Here is a 20150-nt window from a genome sequence, read left to right as displayed (position 1 = left end):
ACTGGGGACATAATAGTTAGGTCTTACACCAAGTACTACCCGATTTTTCAGCTTGAAATGTGGTATTTTAGTGCAAAAACATGGGCATAACAACCCCTGCTGATTCGACGATGTGGACATCATGTCCTCAAAGCAAAGGTGAGTTCCGTAGAATCACTAGTTGATTCCGTTTTCTTTATTTTTTATGTCGACTTACTCATTTTGTCCTTTAACTAAAGACTGGCAGTATGCATAGGTATAGGGGCTGAGTAGCAGCCAAGAATGATAATAATACCTTTATTTGACCATCTTAAAGGAAATGTACAATGGAATTACAAATTTGTAAAATGGTGATAAGAAAATTTATCATCTAAAACTATCTCAAATGGGTGCTTATTTATGATGTAGTGTCCTTGGTAAAAAGCTGTTCTTTCATAAACAACTATATAACTTGAAAAAGAGTCTTGAAACAAGATAAATACAAAGTCATCTGTTATTGATTGTAGTGATTGACCTTTAAAAGCCACTGTTAATGATATCATCTTGGCTGATGGGCAAACATGGGATTTTGGCCAACTTGAAACCGCTGTAATGTGGCTACAAAGAGGTGGATTCCACAGCGAGTCGTTTTAAAAGACATTTATACTGAGATTATTTTCATGAAATGTAAAGAACAGATTCAGGCTACAACGACCATAAACAAATTTTCAAGATTTCAAACAAACCCTTGTAAAATCATCATGGCAAATTGCCGTGAAATTAGAAGCCACATTAGAAGATTTATAATTCGATTTACACACATTGTACTTTCCTTAATGGCCTTATTTTCTGTTGAATGAATGATATCAATAAAGTAGTGAGAAAAGTTGGAAAATTATCTATCTCATTTTAGCAGTGCTACAGTGGTTCAAAGTCGGCCAAAATCCCATACATTTACATGTACAGTGGAACCTCGATTTAACGAAGTCGCAGGGGACCAGCCAAATTTGTTCGTTAAATCGAGGGTTTGTTATGTCAAAAACCTCAATGTAACAAACTTGAGGGGAAACGACCAAAAGGTTCGTTATATCGAGGTCATAGTTAATGATTGATAACCCACACAACACCCATGCTGTTGCCGTTAAACGGGTTCAAGATCAAGGAGGAACGTTGCAGATCATGGGTCGTGCCATTGACACTATCACGTGTATTTCACTTGTTTTTAAAACACGGAGGACAAATCTCAGTGGAAGTGACTGGCAAAAGGAGAAACAAGGGCATTGGAATAGAAATTCCGGCTACGTATTCAATGTATCACAAGAAGCCTTCGAAAGTGAAGAAGTTAATAGAACTAATAAGAGACAAATTAAAGAAGATAGAGCGGAAGTTAATTGATGTCGAAATTTTTATAGTGCCAATGTCTATGACATATAATAAGCCGTTGACTGAAAGGTTTCTGTCTCTTTACCATAAGGATTAAAGGATTTGTTGACTGTTGATCTGTTCAGCGTTTATCTTCTGTCGCGTGTTGACATTGTAATTCATTATATCAAGGTAGATTTTACGTTTGGGCTTCCGGATTATGTTCGTTATATCGAAGAATTTGTTATATCAGGGTTCATTATATCAAGGTTCTAATACCTTTTACTGTAACTTTGGCCGGGACATAGAATATCATTCGTTATATCGAGGACTTCCTTAATTAGAGGTTCGTTAAATCGAGGTTCCACTGTACTGTAATTTTAGCCGTGTCTTTGCCCCCCAGCCAAGGTGGCGTCAAACTGCGGAAGGTTTATTGTGTAATAAAGGATTACAGAATCTTACCACACAATTTGTTGTTTGCATAAAGAAAAAAACTTGTTATGCAGTCCTTTTATATTGAAAGGTCCTCTACTATAAGGAAAAATGATAATTTTGTGTCTGTCAAAGTGGCACATTAAATTAATCGTACTGCAATTTTCATAATTCTGTGGAATTCATCTTCAAGTGGCAATAGCTAAACTGTGTTTTGGCTTCCATCAATCAAACTTCCAACGCCAACCACAGATGACGAAATCAATTGATGCGTGACAGTAAACCCACCAAGCAGCATCTTTGGCTCCCACAGTACATTCGTACATTCGAACTAAACGCAGATGGAAAGCGATGGAATCTGGTTTCCCCTCTCCTCAAAATCCAACATTTGACTTGTTGTGTTAATTGTTAATTTCACTTTACAGTGTCCCCAATTAGTGCTCCAGCGCTAAATATACTAGACACATAAAGAAAGTTCCTTTCCTTTCCTTTGTAAGAAGGTGTAATGGTGTTTGACCTGTGAACGAAACAAAAACTCCAAATGAATTCACTTCCCAGAGGCGGGGTTGATCTTCCTGATTGAAGGAAGTCAAAAGGCAGTTTGGTGCTTAGCGCTTGAAAGTAAGAGTTCGCAGAATTATGAAAATCGCATATTGGATATTTAGTGGTCAAACTGTTTCCCTTACATATAACTTGTCCAATATATGTGACTGTCTATAGCGGCCACTGCATACAAGCATGCTGGCTGTTGATTTCCCGTATAGTACCTTGTGGTAACAGTTTGTGTCATAACAACTTTGCTTGTTTGTTGTACAATAGATACTGTACAATAGGTAAAATGAAACTTTGTATTTTTTCGTATTTAAGGTATAGCTTGATGTCAGGCTGTTTAACTGTTTGGATATTTTTAGCTTAGCGATCAGTGACTTTGATGTTTTTGTAAGTTAACAGAGATGTTTGAATACAAATGAATACAAAATTAAATGTACAATTTCTTCTAGATCACGGGATATAATATTATTTCATGACTCTCTTTTTTGTAGGCTCAAACTTTGCCAGTTTGGATAAGGAGGTTGCTGTCCTCTCAGTCTTTGGTAAGCTTACACCACATACATGTATCATCTTCCTTTATAAAAAGCCATTGACAGCCGATTTTGCATCCATGAAGTGTTAAACAGTAACCTAATCAATTGCTATTCTGCTAAGTTGGAATTTTTGAATGAACCAAGTGTGCATACCTTGGGAATCAACACTAAGGGAGTCGGTACATTTTTAATTTGGGGGGGGGGGGGTGGGGTGGGCTTCATAGGGGACGAGTAGGTCAAGGCTTATTTTAGTTTTGAAGACATGTATTTAATTGATTAAGAGAGGGACAAGCCGATTTTTAAAAGTGGTACATGTGTGTATGTGCAATTATTGAGGACAGCCATAATACATGTAACTACAAGACACTCTAGTGCCTCCCTTGAACTCCTGACATTTGCCTCAAGCACATTTGTGTGGTTGTTTCCTTGCATATCCTTGGCAAGCAAATTTTGCCATAAACTTGAAAAACATTGTGCTGACTTTTTCAAGATTACCCAAATGCAATTGATCTGTTTCAATCTTGTCCATTTGTGTCCATCCATTCTTCTCTTTGAACCTTTTGTTGTATTTCTTTTGTGTTGTTCATCGGTTTTAAGTGGTTATTACAAAAGTTTCATTTTTCTTTCTACTTTTTGCGCATTTTGGTTGTTATGAAATTACATAATTTTGCATGACATAGCCCCTTTAAGTAGTTGCAAGCAAGCATGAGAAAATCCAGACTTGAACAGGAGTCAAACCTATGATCGAGCAATTTCACTGCATCGCTGTAGTTGCTCTGCTCTTTTGTTTTTGTTTTTGTTTTTTTTTTTTTCAGGCTTAGCTTGCTTGCAACTGCTTTAGTTGTTTGTCTAACTACAATGATCTTTTTAACTTCCATTTCATGTCCATTCAGCAGTTGTGACCTACTTCTGACCATTGTTAACCCAAATTATTAAATATTGCATTTGCAGCTTTGTGATTGGCTCACTCAATATCGATTATCAACTCATAAACTGCATGACCTGATAGTTGAGCCCCGTGCGGGGAGCACGGCTCAAGTTTAGAGATCATCGAGGTTGGCTGTTTTTTTTTTTTTTTAGTTATAAGTTGACTTCTGATCAGGTACTGGGTTTCGATTGGATCATAGGCTCAACCTAGGTTTACTTATTGTAAGAACAGGCTGATTTAGCAACAGAACAGGAACCTCAGTTGATGACGGGAGAGCCGGCAGAATAGTCTGGATTCTTCTCTAATCTGACCTAATGTGGACATTTTTCTGTGTGCGACGTCATCAATTGACATTCCCATTGTTTTGCTCGAACAGCCTAATTAATAACCCAGGAACTCTGCTTTTTTGATTGGCTTGAATCTATATATTATGGAAACTGATTGTGGCAATTGTTGCGAAGCTGGAAACTGGTTGGCTTTAATTTCCAAGTGTTCAGAATTTAATTTGGTAAAACAGTTATTATTTTATTTGCACTTGTTGGATATGAGACTGGTTCTAGCCAATTGGGCACTACCCATCTTGTTGACCATTTACAATTGCCTATCCGACACGGACTCATGGAATAATAATGTTTGTTTGCCTGTTTTCGTGTAGGCTATGGCTCATCACTATTAATTCATTCATTCCCACCTGTATTGATCTAAATTCTGTCTCTATCTTCTATCTTGTACCCCTTTCCCGGTGGTGCAAGGATTAAGACCCGTATAAACGGTATATTACCGTGAATATATACAAGGGTTTTCCCCCAATTTCAGTCTTGTTTGCAAAAGTTCAAGTTGCTTGTCTAATTGCGATAATCTTTTTTAATTCTCACATACATTTAATCATTGTTGACTGAAAATAAGTTTGCTCCCCATTCTTGGTTTGTACTTGTTAGGGTTGTGACCCATAAACCCCCTAGAGTTGTAACTCCCATAAGCCCTTGCGGTACAAGTGTAATAAATAAGAAAGCATATGGTCGAAAGTGTTGACTGTGTTTGTGGATTAGTTCGCTGTATCCCACTAGAGATGCTGTCAAAATCCTGCTTTGCGGCTCTATCGGCAAGCTAGTAACGTGATTAAACGGCCATGTAGTTGTACCAAACAAAAGCGAAATCCCGCTCGCTTTTTGCATAATATTAGAGCCAAATTCCCAAAAGACTTTTTCGCTATTGTTCGGTACATCAACATGGCTGCCATGACGTCAAGGGCAAGCCAAAAATTGTAAGACCTATGGTTTATCACTCTGGCCGGAACCGGAAGTAAGTCTCCGCCTTAAATTAATTAATTGACATTCATATTCTGCCTGTATGTCAGACCTCTTCCCCCGTGGAGCACTGAAAAAGGAACCTGTGTATAAAATATCGGGTGTGAACGAAGAAGGAACTTCTCGTTCATGTGTTTGTCAGTCTTGCTTGCAACTGTTTAAGTTGCTTGTCTAACCACGATTATCTTTTTAACTGCCATTTCCTGTCCATTGTACAGTTCTAAATCTGCCCACTTTTGCGTTGTTTAGCGGAACCAACAATTTATTATCTAAATTTGTCGTCCATTTCTTACTCCATCCCCTGTAGCTCTTTGAGTAAGATCTGCGTAAACCTCGAATGTGAATCAACTTTGTTCATTCATCTTTTCTCCTCCCTCGCTTGCAACTGCCTAATTTGCTTTCTAACTACGATTATCTTTTTTCAGTGCCGTTTCATGCCCATTCCGCAGACTTTCTGGCCTACTTGTGGCCATTTTTCATTTTTAACGGGAAATAATAGTTCGTTGTAGTAACCGCGCACCGGTGGCTCAGTTGATTGAGCACCGGGCTGCGATGAGGCGGGAGGTCGTGAGTTCGACTCCGACCGGACCAACTCTCAGGTTCTTTAAATAACTGAGGAGAAAGTGCTGCCTTTGTAATTACATCCACAAATGGTTAGACTCTCAAGTCTTCTCGGATAAGGACGATAAGCCGGACGTCCCGTCTCACAAATAACTTCCATGTTCATTAGTTCCCTGTGGGATGAAGTTCCCGCTGTTGTGGCTGTCCTCTGTGATTATATGGGTGGGTGGGTATAGCAGGTCCACATCAGCTGAATAGCTGCCAAAAATTCAACCTGTTTAAACAAATAAATTACAAACAATAACAAACAAACAAACATCTAAATTCTGCCTCCGTTTCATATTCCATCCCCTGTGGTTCATTGAGTAAGAGATGTGTAAACTGTGAATTTGAATGAACTTTTCTTTCGTCATTCACATTTTTTTCTGGCTTCCCTGCAACTGCCAAAGTTGCTTGTCTGACTTTGATTATCTTTTTAAACTTCCCTTCCATATCTATTTCGCAGTCTTAACCTACGTTTGGCAGTTGTTAACTGGAAACAAGTCTGCCCCCGTTTGCGTTGTCAACCGGAAATAAAAATTTACTATCTAAACTTCGCCTTTTTTTTTCCTTCATTCATATTTTTTCCGGCTTACTTCCAGCTACATGTACCTGCTTTTGTAACTGCGATTATTTTTTTAAAATCTATTTTATGTCCATTCCACAGTTCTGATCTACTTCTCGCCGTTGTTACCGGAAAGAAATCTACCCTCTTTTCCGTTGTTAACCCGAAATTACAATTCTTTATCTAAATTTTGCCTAAATCTAGTCCCCCTCCTTCATTGCTCACCGGTAAGATGCGAGACTGAAATATGAACTCGTTTTTTTTTTCGCCACGTTCTTATTTAAATTGTGCGTGTTATCCCTGAGCCATTTGGGGGGTGGGGGGGGGAGGGGGGGTACCCGCTCATCAGGGGTTTTGCTACTCATTTCTTTTCTCGTTCACAGCCAAAATTTATCATTAATAATCCGGACTGCTAATAATCTGGACGCGAATAACTAAAAGCGATTAGTTAAAAGGTTTACTCCCAGATGGCATGCTCTACGTCTTAGTGCTGAGGTTGTGGGTGAGGGAAATTGGGATTGATTTGTCCTTCGTGAGAGCAAAGTATTAACAACAATCTTCCTTCGGATCTAAATTATCTTACATCAATTCACCTTCAGTTTGATAAGACCAAATTTGGCGGGTTACCTACAATTGACCGAATTTAGGCCACTCCTTCAAGAAGACGAAATAAACAAAAGCGGTTCGTTCACGACAATGTTTTTTTAAAAGATTATTTCCAATTACGATGGTTTTTCCTTTCTTGCTGTTTGCTGGGAGGCTGTCAATTTTGTTTTCCTTTATATGATAACCCAACGCTATCATAGTTAATTATGAAATGAATCTTGCTTTTCAACAGGTTATAATAGTCTGATATACTTTTTGTGGAATCTGCAAAGCTGAAATGTTTTAGAATAATAGATATCTGTTAGTTAACATGGTGCGATATTAAATAGCCGTACATTGCACTTAAATTTTTCTCTTTTCCGTTTTTTCGTATCTTTTTAGTTATCACAATTTGCAAATTGAAGACTACACGGTCTTTTTTGGAATGAGGCATTAATTTCTTCTGGTCAGTGCTGACAGTATGCAAAAATTCGATTGTTGTACAATACATCGTTCCAAAAGAATAGGCCTTTTACAACAAACCATCACATGGTACAAAATCCGCCATGCTGGAGGGCAAACTCATTATTATTCCCCCACTGGGACATTAAAACAAAGAGACCTGAACCAGTCAAGCTTGACTTGCCTTTGTTTTAATGTCCCAGTGGGAGAATAATGAGCTTGCCCTCCAGCATGGCGGATTTTGTACCATGTGGTCGTTTGTTGCAAGCTGTTGCAAAAGGCCTATTAACTTGTATTTTGGCACCTTGGTTTGGACGTTGTGCATAGTCAAAGTTTCTTTGTACCTCTGGGACAGGTTAAACCAATGAAAAAGTGTCTTGCTTTTTTTACGCTTTTGTGCTGAAATGATAGATTTAAGCAGGCGCCACGTATGATAACATCTCCTATTGCAGTTACAAGCCTTTCTGATGTGCATACAGTATAGTTACTAGTTTATGTTAACCGTACTTGGAGGAATTGGTGTCGAAGGGAGAATTTGCCTTTTAAAGCCTGCTAAACCATTGAAGCTACATCATGGGAACCCACACTTAATATGAACGACTCTCTGCTAGCTTTTAAACTTGTAATAAGCAGAACTGGCAGAAGTGAAGTACTTGCTTCGTCTCTTGTTGCAGAACACACGCTCTTGGCAGGACTGACTCGACGGTAAGAATTTTCAAATGGTTTATACGCTGAGTTTCGATTTTGATCTCTTAAAAGTCAGTAACTTACGAATTTGTCCTGTAAAAAGAACAAGTTCAAACTTTTGAAGAGTTCATGTTCCTCCTTGTTTGGAGCTGATCATCTTTTGAATCTCCCTAAATGTTTTAACTTCTTAACGTGCATGACAAAGTTATCTAGCAGATACATCGAAAAAGGGCGTTTTATAGTTTAACAGAAAATTGTACCAGATAACTTTCCCCGAAACTTTTAATTGAAGTGCCATCGTGAATGATACGTGCATGTAGAAAATCAAGATAGGTCACCGAGCAAAATTTCGAGATAAAGACAAATGTTTTCCGCAGGTTTTATTTCCGGATTGCGCGATTTTACGCCGTATTTTCAAAAAATTCAAAATTTCTGTCCTAGGAACATGGAATCCTGCCATCTTGCGGCTGCAAGTAGCGTGAAACTATGGTCGCTAAATGCGAACTTTTTCTTTAAGGAACCTCAAAACTTAACTAAATTCACTTGATGGGTCTACTTAAACAAAGTTTGGTAGAGAATATTTCACTTCAAAGATGTAATTGCAATATTTTTGAACTTACACTGTGGCCTTATTCGCTTAAGAAGCCGGATTTTTTCAGATTTAGGGTGTTCTTCCGGGCAAGTTGTCTCCAAAACGAAGTCGGTGACCCCCCTTTTTTTTACATTTCTGACATCACTAACTCATGATCTTTCAATGGTAAAATTTGCAGAGAAAAATCAATGTTAAAAAAATTTCGCGCGAACGTCCTTAAGGACGGTGCCTACTAATTAAAGATATTTTTTCCCCGGTGTGTGAGTATGCAGGAAATGTAGATCTTAGCAAGTATTATTGAAATCCAAAAAGAAAATTGAGGGTAACCACGCATTTTTCAAAGATAATTGATGAACAATATTTGTAACAAGCTTTTAAATACAAAGCATTGTATGGCGTTCTTTCTCAAATTGAAGCTTAATTGTCTCTCAAATGCATGGTTACCCCCAATTTTCTTTTTGGATACCAAGGACACTTGCTAAGATCTACTTTCTCCGGATAGTTTAAATATCCCTGTATTAGTATGCATCACCTATAGGAAATCTGAGTATCTCGAGATGCGCAGAACGTATGCGCAATAACAATAGTACTGTTCCTTAACAGTGTTTGCATCGAGAAAAAAGGAATATTAGAATCGCTTACCACTTTAAATATAAATGGGCATGGCCGTCTTAAATAACTAAGTTGTGTCGTTAATAAGACGTAATAACATTAGTCTAATATAATTAATATTAACATTGAGTAACATTTATTGTCAGAATTATTCAAGATGGTGGCGCCCGGGAAATTTAAAGCAAAAAAATAAGCGATTATGAAATTCATTTATTTCGGATGCAAACGCGTAATAATAAAGCAATAGGAAACGCTTTCCGTGTTTGCATAGCCTGATATAAACGCGAGAGGGGTTGGGAGAATCCGAGACAGTTATGCAAACCCGAGACAAGAAAAAAGTTTTCTATTGTTTTTATAAAATATTTCTCAAAGATAATTCAACAAATGAAGGAAAATGCTGGTTTTTCACTTTTTGATTGAAACAGATTTTCTTGACACACGCTAATTTCCTACCAACCAATCAAAACGCGCGTCTGACAATAAACCAATCAAAATTCGTGAGATGTCACAACCGTGTTTACATACTCTCATCTAAACACAGCTATTGACCAATGAGAGTGCGCGTACTATCCTAATTATTTTATAAAATTTGATGGTAAACAAAAGTCCCTGTGATTTAAAGCTATTTCTTGGTTAGAGTGGAGGATCCTTTAAAGAACAAGATGCTTCGAAATAACGTTTAATAACTTGAAAATATTATAGGAAATTTGTTTGGAGGAAAACTTATTTTGGTACAATTTTACATATTCTCGCTTTCTAACTGATCGCATCATGGGAAAAGCGGAAGGGATGGATGAAGCTACAGTAGTTAATGGAGTTCGAGTTCGCTCGAAATAAGCTAAGCTAAGCTAATGTAACTGATCGATGCCGTGCTAATTGATTATAGTGTAGGCGCTAATTGAAATGGGTGCCTCCCGATTTTTTTACCAAGGGAAAGATGAACGCCTTTAAACGAACATAGAGTTTCAAAGGGTGTAGGTTTAAGGGACACTTAACTGTCGTGGGAAGGATTTCAAGTCAAATTCACTTGTAAAAACCCAGTTTGAAAATGGACAAGGATGTACGAGGAATAGAAAGAGGGAAATGTGCTTGTGGTGAATGCGAGGATTTCATGAGGTCAGATGGAGCAACTTGTGGCTATTGTGGCTGTTTGCCGACTCGCCATTCTTAAAAGAATGCCCGCTCCTTCTCTGACTCTGATGATGGCACATCGGCTGTAAAACTCCGATAAGCTGTCGTCCTTGAGGGTGGACGAGCTATCCTTGTACTTTTCCCATCACAAAATCACCTTCAAATGGAAGAAAGCTGAAGAGATCGCAATGATCAAAGCGCACATTGGCAGCTTGCTGTACGATTCAATGGAGCGTCAACAACCTTGGCAGCCACCGCTAAGAAATGTGAGGCTACAAGTGACCTCGTCACTTTCCGAGGTCGAAACCAACTTGCAAAGTGATGTAATAGATCGAATTGTCGGTGCAGGCCCGAGTAGCTCGAGTGACAAATCCTCACCGGTGACTGATTTTATACCAGAACCCCGCGCGGAAACATCAAATTATGGGCGAAAGCGGGCACGGGTCGAGAGAGAGGTAGGAGAAGATAGCTTTTTGATAAATAAATTCTTCGACACCTGTAGATAATTTAGATTAATCTCGACTGGTAGCAGGACATGCCCCACGAGGAATAGAAGTGACCTGGAGTAATTTTTTCCTTACCAAAAAAAAACTGCGACCCTCCCCCGGTTAAGAATAAAACAGGTTTGACCCTCCCCAATTTGTAAAAAAAAAAACTAAGAACCCTCCCCTCCGAAGCCCAGGCCCACCCCCTCCCCCAATAAAAAACGCACCTTCCCTAAGTTTTGCAAAGGCCTCCAATAGAGGTTTTACATGGCAGGAACAATAGATTCTTTTTTCCTATGGGAACAAATTTTCTTTGTAATGCAAAACATTTTCATTGTTCCTGCCATGCAACATGGCTGCCGTGCAAAACCTCTATTGTTCGAGTTGGTGTTCAAAATTCGCCGGGTCAACTAAATTAAATATGATGTACAATATTAAAAACTAGTATGAATTTAAGGCCACTTAATTAAATGTACGCTGATAAATGTTCACATGTCACATGCTTCTTTACATTCTTTTTGAAATTATTTATGTTATGTCCTTTATTAAAAGATGATTTGGTAAGTCATTCCATTGTTATCTTTGTGGTTTCCTTTGTATATAGATGATTTGCACGCGAAATTTTACTTTTACAATTTTTGAAAGCATCGTTAAAATTCAAGCCATTAAATCAAAATAAGGTCATGTTGCATTCTACTATGGGCAGATACTCCTTCGATGTTTAAGAGTATTCCAGTGCAGAAGTGCACCTCGTTCTTCGTGGGGCATGTCCTGCGGTTTTTTGCCGAGGGCAATTCTTGAAGCAATTAGTTGTCGGTCAAAAAACGGTTTAAACTAAGGGTGGTGAATGCTTTTTTCAAAGTAAGGCCATCCAATTAAAGGTTATAGCTCCGTTTCGGTTATTTGGCCCTGTTTGTTGGAGCTGTCGCGTGGGTTTTCTTACGTAATAATCGACGGAAGTCGCTAATAAATACCTTATTTGATACGTAGTACAATCGCGTCCTTAAGTGTCAGAAGTTAACTATCAGAAAGCACTTTTCTTATAGGTTCCACTGCTTTTCCTTTTAGGCCCGGAGGTTCACCATTGCTACGAGAAATAAATTTAAGCTTCGGGAAAACTTTTTTAACGAGTGTTTGCATCTGAAAAAACGAATTATAAGAGATGCCAACCTATGGAAATCTAAAATCTGGAGATTTTTTCCAGCCGGTCTCCCCACCCCTCCCCCAATCTACCCACTCCCCCTCCCCTCCTCTCCCCTCCCCCCCTCCCCTTTAAACGCACCCACCTATCCCCCAGTAGCTCCTTCAGAATACAAGAATATTCTGCCACCATTGTGAATTTGCGGGAAAACGGGGTACTTACGTCAAGAATTTATTGGTTAATCGGAGATCCAATCAGACAATCGGTTATATGGCTATGATAGCTAAAGGAAGTCATTTTGTTTAGTTCTATTAAAACGTGTTTGGAACTCAGAGATGAAGAAGTGCATTAAGAAACAATGAAAAAGTCGATTTTTTTTTAAACTTGGGGATGCAATTTGAGTCTAGAATGGAGAAACGTCTGTAAAAGGTTCAGAGTCGTTTTTATCCGGGAGATTTAATGACCCATACGGGAAACCGGGAGATTCGTTCCGTATCCGGGAGACTCCCGGATAATCCGGGAGAGTTGGCTCGTATAAATTATTACTAGTAGAATCTCTTACAACTTTGAAATATACTGGGCGCAGCCGTCTAAAATAATTCAGTTGTGTCGTTAATAACACTTATTAGTAACATTAATTGTCACAATTATTCAAGATGGTGGCGCCCGGGTAATTTGAAGCAAAAAAATAGCGATTATGAAATTCATTTATTTCCAATGCAAACGCTCTTTTGCGGGAAAAAAAAATGATGGTAAACAAAAGTACCTGTGATTTAAAGTAATTTCTTGGTAAGAGTGGAGGACCTTTATAGAACAAGACGCTTCGAAATAACGTTTGATAACTTGGTAATATTACAGGAAATTTGTTGAGAGGAAAACTTCTTTTGGTACAATTGTTCAGGTGATTATATTCTCGCATTCTAACTTTTCAACACTAGGCGATGTGATCATAGTGTGGGTGCTAATTGAAAAGGGTACCTCACCAGGAAAAGATAAACACCTTTAAACGATAATACAGTTTCATAAGGGTGTAGTTCTAAGGGACACTTACTATAATAGGAGGAAGGATTAAAGACAGTCCAATTCACTTGTAAAAACTCCCAAGTTAAACTAAGTGCAACGATGATTCGACTACAGTCGCTCAACTGGGCGAAAGCATGAAAGCATGAAAGCCAAGCTCACCCAGATGACACACTGTCCAAGTCCTTCTTCCCGTTGAGGCTTTCGCTCAAAAGTCAAAAAAATCATCATCATTTAGTATTGTGCGTTGTAGACTCTTTATTTTTTATTATTTTACAAAACAGAGACTAAAACAAATATAATACTTTAAAATAAATATTGAAATAAATAAATGAATATTGTAAAAAGTATTGACAGGAAAAACTAGAACAAGGCAAACAAATGTAGAAGATCGAGCCATTGGAGGAAACATAAAAGAGCGATAGTCCATACTGGGCGAACCACCACAAATAAACAAAATGCTACAAATCTACTAATGAAACTTGAGGTAAATAAAATCAAACAGCTAAATAAAGGCAAACCCCTGAGTAGTTACATGAGTTCGCCATTAACCTTGGAATTTCCTGATTTTTCGTTTAAATGAAATAAGGTTGCTGCTGGAACGAACAGTGAAAGGTAAACTATTCCGCCAAAGTTCCACCATTTGTATTGAAATATGAAAGTTTAAAATTGGACGTCTTTTCAAATTTTTTCCCTAGTTCAAACAGTGATAACCTTTTAAGAATATGATGATCACTAATAATTAGTAATTTCCAAGTTCAGATAACCATTTAAACCTTGTATAAAAAGTAACATCAGCCATAAAGCGTCGTTGTTGAAGAGATCTCAAATTAGCGAGTTTTATAATCACTGTCAGATTTCAGGATCATTCTTGAGGCCCTCCTCTGTATACGTTCTTATATTGAAGACTACGACAAAGAAAACAAGAAATTAAACACTGCTTATGCGAATTAGCTCTCACGAAACCGTCGTTAACTACTTGCAGGGTTCGTGGTCGGGCAAAACTCCTGCAAGTGAACCCACTAGAAAGAGACGATCTCTGCAAGCGCATTTGGACAAACGACTGGTCATGGGATCACGCTTAATACGGAAGGAAGAATTAAGACCAACGAGACAAAAAGATGAAGTACGAGGAAAACACGAATAGCAAAATAACGATACCCCAGCTCGTAGCTGTCAGAGAAGTTAGTCTCAATGCAACATCGAGTAAAAGGCGCAGAGCGGCCAAAGAAGCAAACAACAAGTACAAGAGAATGAAGGGGTAGTTTCTAAAGAAACTGTGGTGCTGCGTCGGTGGGGAAGTAGTATACAAAAATTTGGTTTATCAACGGAGTTGATAATGTAAATCGACCACCGTACAGAGATTCTAAAAGCTGACGTTTCGAGCGTTAGCCCTTCGTCAGAGCGAATCCAATTCGCTCTGACGAAGGGCTAACGCTCGAAACGTCAGCTTTTAGAATCTCTGTACGGTGGTCAATTTACATTATCAACTCCGTTGATAAACCAAATTTTTGAACAAGTACAAGAGGTCGTGGACGCAGATGGGGAAGGGGAACCAACTGCCGAGGACATTTCCTACAGAACGTAAATACTGTTGAGGAGATAAAGGAGAAGTGCGTAAAATCCACGCGTTAATCGTAAAAAAGGAGACTATTTCCTTGTCGAAGATCTCCCGAGATATGAAAGCTTTCTTTGCCGCAAACTAAGCCGAGTGGTTACAGTTAAAGGCGAAACACCCCTCGGAGTGAAATGAACAGCAAGAACTATCCATATCCGACAACAACAACTAAGGTAACCTATCCATTTTGAGAGGAGTAGTTCTATTAATTTCGCGCAAGACAAAGAATAATAAAAAAAAGGAGCGGTGACAAACATTAAAGTATAAACAAGCGCATTGTTTGAAATTATTTACATGACGTTTCCTATGCTTCGACATACATCCTCAGAAGTGACCGTTTACTACGAATTTAAACTTTTTAACATGTAACCTATTAAGTAACTACTTATTAACAATAATTGATTAATGAATTAACAATTAGTTAACAGTCACTTCTGAGGATGTATGTCAAAGGATACGAACGCCAAGTAAGTAATTTCAAACAATGCGCTTGCATGTTTTTGTCACGCCGTTTGATGCATAGTTCTGGTTTCGATAAAGACGGCAATCAATAATGCCGTGCAAGCACAGTCACAATTCCCCTCCCCCTCTATCTCTATCAGGGCTTCTCCCTCATTTGGGGGCAGGGCTTTTTTACCGCCCCGCCCCCAAATGAGGGAGAAGCCCTGGGAACAAGGCTGCCCCCCTTAAAAAATTTATTGTAATTATTATAATAAACATATTTAGTATAATTATAATTCAAATTATTATAATTAGTATAATTATTTTAATTATTATTATTGTTATTAGAAACATAGTATTAGGTTAGTTTCGGGTGCAGACAATTTTTTTAAATTAAACTAGACCCTCCGTGATAGTACACTGGGTTGCCTGTGGTTCGTGCACTGTCCCAGGCAACTTTTTTTCAAGTTGGGGAGTCATTAAGACCATTTAAGGGGTCACCCAGAAGTCATAACAGCAGAGGCCCTTTGGCTCGCATGTCCTCACATGTTCGTAGGACTAAAAAGATTCTTTTCTGAGGTTAAAAAGCTGGCTACCAGCCCATTAATTATTTGTCAAAAAGAAGAAATTCCTGTCCTCTTTGGAAAAAATAGACGCGCATTGCTTACGTGTGGTAGTGAAGTAACACAGCGATTTATTCCATATAAAATGTCAACTGAGCTGTGTGTTTTCTTCCAGGAGATTCAAGTTATCCTTGCGTAATATGTAGCTCTATAACAGTGCACAATATTGTTTTGGTATTATCTATCATTGTAGTGCCATAGTAGAAGTCTTGGGTAAATAGCCTGAGAAGACATGTGGTTACTAGCAAAGTATTGAACCCAGTAAGATTGAAGAAAATAAATGGGAAGTGAGAAACATTGGCCTTTGGGCTGACATGTTGATAATTGATTTTTGCTACGTTCAATTTTGGCTGCAGAAATAAATCGCAAAATCGAAAGTGACATGCATGGCCGGAATTCAGCGGGCGCCATGATTAATTTACCGCGGCATGTTTACTCGCCAAACAGTGAAGCGTCCGCGTCAAATGATGGCAAGATACCGGGTTTTCGTAAGTTTCTTTTTCTGTCAAGTGTTATAAAGTTTGACAATAAATGAGTGAAGTCAAAACAAAGATCACAATCCCTCAAACCCTTTAGGTTGACCATTGTGCTAAGTCAAAAATTTACTCTCCAAGACGAGGTTATTTATCACCAGGTAATTCCGTCATTTTGGAAATAGCAGCTACTTTATTATTCATCGGCGTCACAATTTTTTTGCTGATTTTGGGGCTCATTTAGTTGAAACTCAAGCACGCTTCCAACAGACCTGCTTATTTTTGTGAACCTTTCCTGCTGACAGAGCAATACTAAAAATCTCCTCCCGTATCACATTTCAACCTTAAGCTCGAAAATTCAATACACATTATGATATTATAATTCACAAAGGCAGAAAATATCACAGAATCCTTTTCCAGCGAAACATTTTATTGAAACAAGCAACATAAAAGATGCACTAAAACGCCATTCGCATTGCAATGACTTTCGAGGCCATTGCTGGTTAACAAGAATAACAAACTCACGAGGCAGAATGCATATTTATATTTAAGTTAGCACAACAGAAAGACACTAACCTCATTTTGACACGAAAATGCCTTACTATTGCCATAAAAACTATCCAGTTAAGCTCGCATATTATAAAACATGATGAATTCATAAAAGCCACCCTTTCCAGCGAACAATTTTTTGAAACAAACAACATGTGTGCAATATTACACCAAATTAAAATTTCAGTATCAAACCGTTTCCATGAAGAACCTTTTCCTTGACTAATGAAGCACAAAATAGACGACAAGCTTTCTTTCAAGTAATTCTTGACTGTCACATTTCCAATTATGTTTTACTGAAGACTATGCAGAGTTGATCACAGATCCACTTAAGGTGTTCGATTTGTTCTGTCTTTGTTGAACCCATAAGTTACCAGAGAATTTTCCATTTGGTTTCAGTGTTCTACATAACAGCACACTTGGTAAAATTAGAAATGCAGCTCACAGATTGTTGTCGAAGTCCATTACTCGTCGCTTGTAAGATTCCACCGCCTGTCTTGTTCAGTATCCAATTGACTTGCCATTATTGAACTTCATAAGGGTATATTTTGTTCAAAGATCCACTAAAACGCCATTCGCATTACATGACTTTCGACGCCATTGCCAGTCAAGTTTATCATGCTACTGTGTCCACCAGAGAAATCTACGCATTTCAACTACCCTCTCGATCCTAAGAAAATACGAGCAGAAGGCTCTATGCACAAAGATACCACTTAGCAAGGGAGTGACAGGCAAGACTTTTACCGACACGGAAAAAAAAAAGAATACCGAACAAATGCCACCCACTTTCCGACTGGGATTGCCCTACGGCAACCCAGTAAAAATACAAAATGTACATAAATAATTAAAATAAAAACTTAAATATGAAATATATCATTTATTGCAGTTAAAAGGCGTTCCGATATCGATGTGTGTACAGTGCAGGGACGAGTTGACTGTGGTTGGAGGAAGTGCTGTCGGAGAGAGAATTTAGCAACAATTAGTTAACATGAGTCACTTCTGAGGATGTGTGTCGAAGCATACAAACGCCAAGTAAGTAATTTCAAACAATGCGCTTGTTTGTTTGTCACGCTGTTTGAGTCTTAATTTGGATGCATAGTTCTGGTTTCGATAAAGACGGCAATCAATAATGCCGTGCAAGCATATATAGTCACGATTCCCCTCCCCCTCTATCTGCAACCTCGTTCCCAGGGCTTCTCCCTCATGTGGGGGAGGGGCGTTTTTTTATTGCCCCGCCCCCACATGAGGGAGAAGCCCTGGGAACGAGGTTGCAGATAGAGGGGGAGGGGAGGCGTGACTATGCTTGCACGGCTCTCCTGGGACTGGGGCTGCGTGGGAGATTGAATGATCATTCAACCCCAGCCCCAGTCCCTCGGAGTGCCTGCTCGCAGGCTTATTAATTGCTGTCTTTATCGAAACCAGAACTATGCATCCAAATTAAGACGCAAACGGCATGACAAACATTCAAGTGCATTAATTAGCATAAATATTATACTTACTTTAATGATTATTATATCAATTATTTTTATTAGAAACAGTATCAGGTGTTCCAATGTGCGTACAGTAAGTGCAGGGATGAGTTGACTGTGGTTGGAGGAAGTGCTGCTGAACCCTGCTAAACCAGTGAAGCTACATCATGGGAACTCACAGTTAATATGAGCAACTCTTTGTCAGCTTTTTGACTTGTGCGGACAAGCAGAAGTGAATTACTTGGTTCATCTCTTTTTGCTGTCAACATGTTCATGGCAGGATCATGGACTCAATGGTAAGAATTTTCAAATGGGTTATACGTCAAGTTTAGCTTTTAACTTACTATTGTTCTGTTAATGATAAAGGAGAAAAGTTTAAACTTCAGAAGAATTCACTCTTTTTCGTTTGGAGCTGACCATGTTTCATTTTGGAGTCTGCGTTTTGAAAACCTCAAGGTTAACTTAACCTTGTTATTGGGATTTTGATGTTGCCCCTGTCTCTTCCAACCCTAAACTAAATACATGTAGAAAAATTATTAAGGAAAAGCATGTTAGTAACTACTTAGAGTAGTAATTGGCATAAAGGAGTTGTTTTCCCTATCCAGTTATGGTATTTCGACTGTGTACTTAAGATTATTTTATCGTCAATCTTGAAAGAGGATTGAATTTTTTGGGTGGATAATTTGTGAAAGAGTGTAAGGAAAATATCGTCGGTGGCGTAGTATAATTCATTTTTCACTGCTTGTTGAAGTGCTTTGTCATGCGTGCCAGTAATAATCCATTTTGCGCTATGTTAAGGAAGTGACATCCCTAAAGTTGTGTTCCGTTGGGTCTCTCTCTCTCCACATGATTACTTTTACTGGTGTCTTGTTCCAAACTTCTTGTCTCCGGTTCCTTTTTGAAGCCTGCAGTGACCAGTGAAGCTACATCGTGGGAACTCACAGTTAATCAACCTTGAGTTTCAGTTTTAACCTCAAGAAGGTAACTCGTATACCGGTATTTGCCTTATAAAAAGAACAAGTTGAAACTTCTGAATGTATTCATGTCCTTATTGTTTGGAGCTGACCAATGTTTGGAAGTTAGTTTTAGAGAACACTTCCTGGGTATGTTAAGGTTAACTTAACCTTATTATTGGAATTTTGATACCGCCTTGTCTCTTCCCACTCTGAAATAAGAACATGTAGAAAAATCATAAGGAAGAGGGAAAAGCCTTTTTTCCCCATCTGGATATAGTATTTTTGACTCAGTGTAGAGGAGATATCGTTAACGTCACCTATTGTCATTGCTTAACCAGTGACGCAAGATCATAGGACTTCAAAATTTACATGAGCAACTCTCTACGAGCTTTTTGACTTGTGCGGACGAGCAGAACTGGCAGCATCAAGGCAGCAGTGACGTACTTGGTTCAATCTCTTGTAGCAGTAAACACGTTCATGGCAGGATTGACTCGAAATTAATTTAATCCATGGGAAAAACTGTTTTAATAAGTGTTTGCATCAGGAAAACGAATTATTAGAATCACTTACAACTTTACTGGGCGCAGCCGTCTTAAATAATTCAGTTGTGTCGTTAATAACACTTAAGGTGATTCCTTAGTAATAGAAGATGTTGTAAGATTTTCCTTAAACTTTTCTCGATTGTTCCCTACATTATTGTGACTCGAAATGTGCAATTAAATAAATACGGTAGGTCACCGAGCTCGTTCCCGAGATATAACTTCCTCAAGTTACTCATTTAATCATTCCGACTTCATCTATCAAGGACAAGTTTGTTCTATCGGTTCAGGCTACGGGAACAGAACAGGAAGCACAGCTTTGACGTAATTCTTTAAATAACAAAACAGGTGAATTGTATTGCTCAAAAGGAATAATTTAACGTTTGTTCTATGGCGGGTGTCTGGAAAACCCGAAGTGCGAATAGTACGAACAGTGCGAATAGTGGCGAATGGTGACGAATAGTCGCGAATAGTGGCGAATGGTGACGAATAGTCGCGAATAGTAACGAATACTCTTCAATAGTCACCGC

The 20150-nt window shown here is 38.5% G+C and overlaps 1 protein-coding gene and 1 long non-coding RNA gene across 7 annotated transcripts in view; one reads left to right on the top strand and one right to left on the bottom strand.

Annotated features, from left to right (window-relative positions):
• Nucleotide 1: 1 nt before the first annotated feature.
• LOC138000271 (elongation factor G, mitochondrial-like) overlaps nucleotides 2–20150 on the top strand; it is a 50869-nt gene continuing 30720 nt past the window's right edge. For 2 of the 6 annotated variants that reach the window (XR_011123088.1, XR_011123087.1), the window contains exons 1-6: nucleotides 2–138; nucleotides 2796–2846; nucleotides 3789–3892; nucleotides 7959–7989; nucleotides 17543–17688; nucleotides 18189–18421. The gene's annotated coding sequence lies outside the window, so the exon portion shown is untranslated. Of the gene's footprint in view, nucleotides 139–2795; nucleotides 2847–3788; nucleotides 3893–7224; nucleotides 7289–7958; nucleotides 7990–13937; nucleotides 14273–17542; nucleotides 17689–18188; nucleotides 18422–19029; nucleotides 19107–19419; nucleotides 19969–20150 lie in introns of those variants that run through there. The other 4 variants (XR_011123086.1, XR_011123089.1, XR_011123093.1 and 1 more) reach the window with 4 other exon arrangements.
• The window catches only part of LOC138000272 (uncharacterized), a 4314-nt gene continuing 1682 nt past the window's right edge, over nucleotides 17519–20150 (bottom strand). The window contains exon 2 of the long non-coding RNA XR_011123094.1: nucleotides 17519–17609. This is a non-coding gene — a long non-coding RNA (uncharacterized lncRNA). The remainder of the gene's footprint in view (nucleotides 17610–20150) is intronic.

This window comes from Montipora foliosa, chromosome 4, assembly GCF_036669935.1.
Source record: "Montipora foliosa isolate CH-2021 chromosome 4, ASM3666993v2, whole genome shotgun sequence".
NCBI classification, from domain to species: domain Eukaryota; kingdom Metazoa; phylum Cnidaria; class Anthozoa; order Scleractinia; family Acroporidae; genus Montipora; species Montipora foliosa.
Note: the sequence above shows the minus strand (reverse complement) of the source record. Positions and strands in the feature narration are given on the sequence as shown.